Source organism: Haemaphysalis longicornis, unplaced genomic scaffold (assembly GCF_048455015.1).
Source record: "Haemaphysalis longicornis isolate Haplotype H1 unplaced genomic scaffold, Haemaphysalis longicornis Haplotype H1 scaffold_8, whole genome shotgun sequence".
NCBI classification, from domain to species: Eukaryota; Metazoa; Arthropoda; class Arachnida; order Ixodida; family Ixodidae; genus Haemaphysalis; species Haemaphysalis longicornis.
The window spans coordinates 173,873,204-173,880,253 of NW_027526445.1; positions in this window are offsets into that span (position 1 = coordinate 173,873,204).

Here is a 7,050-nt window from a genome sequence, read left to right on the forward strand (position 1 = left end):
CCTTGAAATCGATTTCCCCATGCACAAGCATTGCGGAATCTTCTTCTCAGCCGAGTGGAGGGAGCAAATGGAGTGGAGGAGGGACTCGGAGTACGGCCCTTAGACTGTGCTGCAACGCACCCTCCCCAATGGTCACAAAATGTGGGCCAGCATTTTAATGCAACAGAGTCACGCGACACTCTGAGTTACTCCGGGTTATTTCTCATGGCTCTATTATATGAAGCCTCTTCTACGTGTCCTTTCAGCGGTCTGCTTTTTCTTTGTCAGCTAAAGGGAGAGAGGGAGGCAATAAAGTTTATTCTAAATGCCTTCAGTGAACTCCACACTGGACGAGGTGGTTCCCTATTTACGGGAATCCATATGCTGCTCTCGCCTCGCCGCCTGGACCCTAATGATTAACAATAGCTGAATCTCGAGGGCTGGGCTGCATAGCAAGATCCACCATGTTCCGTTAAATGTTAGGACGTAGGTGCTGGGGCGAGGGACCGGTAATGGTTGATGAAAATGCGGTAATGATTACTTAACCGGCGGCTGCCATGACCTGATTGTTCGTGTGATCCGGGATGTCTTTTTCGTGTGCTGGTTGTTTTTTGGAGGGCTCAAAGTGATGACACCGGGTTTCATCGCCTTTCATGATGCGTGACGGAAATGCATCATACGCGGCGTCGTACTGTCAAGTGCTCTAAGCTCCCGCAGACATGTTCTTCCTGAAGGTCCATGGTCTTGCCCCACGAGATCAATGGACCTTTTTTCCAGTAGCGATCTGCGCATGCGCGGGCTGCCGGTCCGCGCCCATTTTTGGCATGCGCCTCGGGCAAAATAAACAAAACGGCGCCCCCTCAACTTCCCACTTAGGGAGCAGCTATGATTTCTAGCGCTGCACGTTTTATTTCCCCTTTTTTGACAGCTCGTGGAGTTCGAATGGCACACAAAAGCTTTCAAATGAAAGGGGCAGAGCCTTTTGGGGCTGACCACGCTGCGGGTACGTGGCTACCAGTGAGGGAGTAGCAAAAATGGAAAAACTGTGGTTGATTTCTCTGTCATAGGAATCGGTAAAACACGAAAGTGAAATGTGCAGAAAAATCTGCAGCCGAGTATGATTTGCGGGTAGGCGGCTGTCTTGTCGGTGTGCTTGGCGAGCGACGTCCTTCTGCCGGGTCGCTTCTGCAAAGGTGTACCGGCGTCATTTCCGTGACGGATATGACGTCAGTGAAATCTTAGTGTATACCGGCATAAAACACTTTCGTATCAAAATATAAAACCCGAAAACGAACAACCTTACATATAACGCACTCTTTAGTACTAACGGTTGCCTCCCCGCGAGCAGACCCTGTGTGCAGGGGTGCACCCTTTACAGGCCGCTTGCTCCGTTGTATTGGCGTCACTGCCGTGACGGATATGACGCCAGCGAAATCTTTGTGTATCCGGGAATGAAACATTTCGTGTTAAAAAGAGAGGGCAACTGGGCGCTTCGACCGTGACATTCATGAGGAAGGTACGGGGGACGGGTGGGTGCGGGAGGGACTCTAGGACTGGGATATTTTTGTGCACGTGTTCTCCGAAAGCAGGACTTTTTCGGGGGCGTGCCTTACTGCCATTTTTAGTTCGCCGTGGCTGCCGCTAGGAGGACCGGTTCTGAAAAAAGGTTCATTGTGAAATGACCCTCCGAGACATCATTCATGCCTTAGCCACCTTTCGAATATTTCTAAACGACATAGCTAACTATCGCTCTAGCCAGCGGGAACTCCGAGGACTGTCAATTTTTCATTGCTGCCTGAAGAAAATGGCCCCGTCCATCGCGACGACTTGCGCCTGGCTCGGTGATGGTGGGGTTTTCGTTTCTCCCCGTTCTTCCCAAATATTCCAGCCATTCATGTCCTGCAACATCAACACAAATTTTTCATCGCAGACAGCCTGCACTTTGCAATGAATTCTGGCTGGATACACCCCCTTCAACTGTCAGGAACCTGAACACAACTTTCCTGTATTCACCATGGGCGGCTTTCCATCACACGAGGCATGCTGCCAGTGGTGCCCAACACAAACATTAAATTTTTTTTCTTGATTACATGGGAGATTTAGGTTTTTTATCTTCATTAAAATATTGTAGCGTGAGCTACACTGGCCGAGGTTGAGCAGTTTCGCGTGGCTCCCGGGGAGCCGTGCTGCGCATGCGCGAGGAGCAGTGACGTCACACGGCGCACAAAGCTTTGCTCGCTGCCTGGCGTCTCTCACACACCCCACGCGCCCAGCGCCTTCGCCGACCTCCGCTCCACACGTGGAGGCCCGGTCCACTCGATGATCATGCGAGGGGTGGCCGGGTGTGGAACCGATGGCTCGTGCGTCGCAGCAACAGCGGCGTGCGCCTGTGGAACCAGCTTAGCTCTGGGGCGATTGGTGACGCTGCGCCGGAGCCGCTTGATAAATATGCATGTGTCACATAATGCGTACACCGCGTGTGTGTCATCGAAGCAGCAGTAAGCATGATAATCAAGCTAATCCTAGACAACCATGAAAGCTAAGAATAATCAGCTGAACCTTAGCTTCCGCTACGTATATCCTGGCATAGCCGAGCTAAGCCACTGCTAATTTTTAAAAATATTTACACCGTTGTGATTGAATAGCCTTTGCTTGCTTGTACCGTGGCGTGAAATAAGTGCGACGCCATTAGATCTTCGGGCCCCGGTTTACGTTACGCTGCACAAACGGGTTGTCTTTGCCCCAGCCTTGCTTTTCCTGTTTTCAGTTGGGCCTGGAGCGTAGCAAACTCTTCAGCAAGTCATTCTTGGAAACTGGGAAGAGGGAGTCACTTTCCACTTAACGCTACTTTCGAACCTGTAAAGCTCAGAACACCTGGGGGGCTCTAGACCATCTCACACGACCGTGGCATTTAAATTAAGGCTAAATTGAGGCATTGGGATTCTTGCGACGTCATCTACGTAACGCACCTAGAAATGTAAAATTATTAGCTTACAAAAGCCTTGTAAGAACTAAACTGGAATATGCTTCCCCAATCCGGAGCCAGCAACAAGCCTATCTTCAAGACGCCCTTGAGTCTATTCAAAACCGTGCCGCTAGGTTTATCCACAGTTCGTACTCCCATGGCGTCAGCGTATCTTCGCTGAAGGCAGAAAGTGAACTACCCCCTCCTTTCCTTTCATCGCCGTGTCGCCAGTCTTTTTTTATTTCACAAGTTTTTTAACAGCTCGATGCGCCTGCCACCTTATTTTGTTGCCCCAACGCACATCTCTCAACGCACTGGTCATCCCCTTCATGTCGCACACCCACTTGCACGCACCGTTACTTTTTCTACATCATTTTTTCCTCGCACAGCAGCTGCCTCGAATGGGCTTTCCGGCGACATTCCTGCCATTACTTGTATTTCCGCCTTCACAAGCAGTATCACTGATCACCTTTCAACGTAGGACAAGCGACTGTTTTCTGCTCAGTTTTTCATGTACCCACCCCCTATGTAATCCCCCGCAAAAGGGTCTTTAATGAAATAAAAATTCACGCATCTCCACGAAGTGAATCATGACGAGTGGACGAAGCACTGGGGATCGTTCTTACCGTAAATCACCCGTGACATTGCCCACCCGCGCATGTAAATCAGTGATAACGCGTGTATGCAGTATATAAAATTCCAATCCAATTCAATACAATTCAATTTAATCCAATTTATTTCAATCCAATTCAATCCAATCCAAATCCAAATCCTATTCAATCCAAACCAATTGAGTGCTCCTCACGCATGCGCAGCACGGCTCTCCAGGAGCCACGCAAAACTGCTTAAGCTCTCTCTCTCTATCCTTTTGTGAAACTTTTATTTTGTTCTTGTTAACCTTTTGTGAACTTTTTGTTCAGATGTTTCGATTGACACGGTGCTGTGGGTCTCTCTCTCTCTCTCTCTCTCTCTCTCTCTCTCTCTCTCTCTCTCTCTCTCTCTCTCTAACCTTTTGTGAACCTTTTATTTTGTTCTTGTTAACCTTTTGTGAAGCTTTTGTTCCCAGACATTTCGATTTACACGGTTCTGCGCCGTGAGCACGGACGCCGGGCAAGCCTCGGCCCTAAGGTGGCTCGCCCCTCCAAAATGAAATAATCATTGCCAACTCCCAGTCCGCATGATGCAACCTCTGGGATGTGATGAAGTGGTAGGGGTGCAGCGTTTCCTCCCCTAAGCGTATACGTATAACGACATCTTAGAACTGACGACGGGACGTGCACTGAAGGACGACATTTGCTGTTCGGGCCAGCAGTCCCAGCTCGCCTTCAATTAAAGGAGCCATGAAGAGAAAATGCAACTTCGTTTAATCTGAAAGAACTAGGATTCAGTATCTCACTCAGCTCAATTACAGCCACAAAAGATGTTTTTTAAAAAAACTTTCAAATATTGCGCCACAGTGACGTGTTATGAGCAAGAATGACGTCATATGGGCCAAAAAGAAAACATAATTTTCAGTGCGTTAACTGCACGTTAGCATTCGTGATGCGGTCAAATGGAACTAGAGGCCCCATTACAGATGTCCAGTCATGTGTCGTCGCGGCAGGTCAGTTAGGCGGCCGCCAATCGCACAAACAAGGTTCCGTGACGTCATAGAAAAGTTGCGGGAAATTGGCTAGGGGGTCGCGACTGCTTCACACGTTTTCTTTAATATCTCCGTTATTCTTTCGAAGATTGCGATGATATTGGTATTATTGTTATCGGGGCTAAGCACTCTTTCTAATAAACCAAACTTGTATTTTGTCTTCATGGCTCCTTTAACTTGCACGGGGGCCGTCACACTTATCCCACGCGCTCGCTTTACGCGTCCGTCCTTCCGCAGATGGCCACCCCCAGCAGGCGCTCTGGGGCCAGCTCGCCCGATGGCCAGACGACGACGATGAGCCGGGGGGGGACGTCGGGGCACCAGACCTTGAGCGACCGGGAACGCGTGGTAGCGTATGCGAACCGCTTCTCCATAAAGCTCTTCAAGAACCTGGCCGCCCTGGACGCGCGCTCCACGGTGTGCGTGGGACCCTTCACCATCTTCAAGACGCTCTGCATGGCCTACGCCGGGGCCAAAGACAACACCGAGCACCAGATGGCCAAGGCCTTCAAGGCGAGTCGCCTGCTTCCATGCGCGATGCGCGAACATTAAGAATAGCGACTTTGTGCCGTGTGCTGAGCACGAGGTCGCGGGTTCGATTCCCGGCCGCGGCGGCCGCTTTTCTGATGGAGGCGAAAAGCAAAAACGCCCGTGTGTGCGAGATTTCGGCGCACGTTAAAGATCCCCAGGTGGTCAAAATTAATCCGGAGCCCTCCACTACGGTGCGCCTCATCACCTGCGTTGCGTCGGCGCGTTAAACCCTACAATCAATCAATCAACTTCGTGCCGTGTTATACTCGTCGAAAAGTTTAGCTGTCAATTTCTTCGCTTGGCAACACTGGAAACGGCCACAGACATGGCCGATGCGCCACGGACATGGCGCGGCTTCGGCCACTGCGCCTGCCCGCCGAAGAAAAGAACAACACCGGCGCGCGTCATATGCCCCGTTTCAACCCGATTCTCAACGGTGGTGTCAACATAGATGTTATTAATCGCATTCACATTGGACTCGAGGCATTAATTTGCGTTCGGTGGGGTAGAGTTTGGAACGTCCAACACACATCATGTGCTTAGCACGGACAAGTACCGCCATCCCGCGGAGCCCGACGTAACCAGTGACGGCGCACTCACACGGTTACCTGCATGCGCGCCTCGCCAGTGAATAGAAGCAATAGGTTAACTGACAGGCAAAGATTGTGTAATTAGCACAGTTCAAGCAATACAACAAGAAGCAGAAACACATTTATCTAGGAGCACAGTCAGTTCACGATGGCAGCCGCCGTTTTGGCGGCGACTGCGGCCGCCCGGGCGACCAGTGGAGCTTGAGCCTTCTGGTCTGGGCGGCGCAAAGCCGAGCCCGTAGTCTTGTAATAAACTACGGGTAATTACATACACAAGGCTTAGTAAATAAAGGAAGAGATTACTGGGAGTAGCGCTAAATCGGTGGGAAGGTTACAAGCGGCAAGCTTTCATGGGGTAATTAGGTAAGGCGGGTATGAAGTAACAACTGCGGAGTGATGACGGACGAGTTTGAGAGCGGAAATGAGGCGTCTAGCGGGCAGTCAGCGTTATCCGCATATCCGCTTGATATTACCTTGCACGGCTGGTGTGCCGTGGTAGTTGTGTGTGTGTGTGTGTGTGTGCGTGTGCGTGTGCGTGTGCGTGCGTGTGTGCGTGTGCGCGCGTGTGTGTGTGTGCGTGTGTGTGTAAGAGAGAGAGAGAGAGAGAGAGAGAAAATATTTTTTAGTTGTGACGATTACGAAACGTGGGAACGGAATGAGATTAGGACGATATTGAAATTGCGTAACTTATTCCAATGAAGCCTCCTGTAATTGTAAAATTATTCCAGTGGACCAAGAAGTTTAGAAAAGATGCAGGTACTACAGCTCGTTTTCCTAGGTTTTCACCGATTGCGTGGGGGTGGGGGGGGGGGGGGGGGCACAATAAAAGCAGGGTATCGTTTTAGTTGATAGGGTCCAAACTTTTACGCCAGATGTGCTGAATCAGTGCACATTATATGCGCCCTGTATCGCACAATTTGACTTTTTGACCGTACTTTTAGGGCATCTTGCGCATGTTGTGAGTCTTAAGATGTAGCGAAATGCACAAGTATGTCTACAAATTCTAATGTATGTCCACAAGCATGTGGGCAAATTTACGTCACAAAATAGAAAAAAATCGAGTAAAACTTGCAATTGCGTCAACAGGCGAGCATGATATGATGCCATCACTTCGAGCAACTATGATGGGGCACCCCAACGCCGGTATAGGCACGTTGCGCAGATGCTTTCCTCGCAAGCAGCTGCGCCGTTTTCTATATCCTGGTGGTTCTGGGGGTCATTTCTTGTAGGAAAGATGCCACGCATATCCCGGGCTCGGTTCGTAGCATTCATATTACGCAAGTGTCGGCGCTTTGTACCAGACACCAAGAGCCGGGATTATCACGAGTCAAGCACGGGCGCCC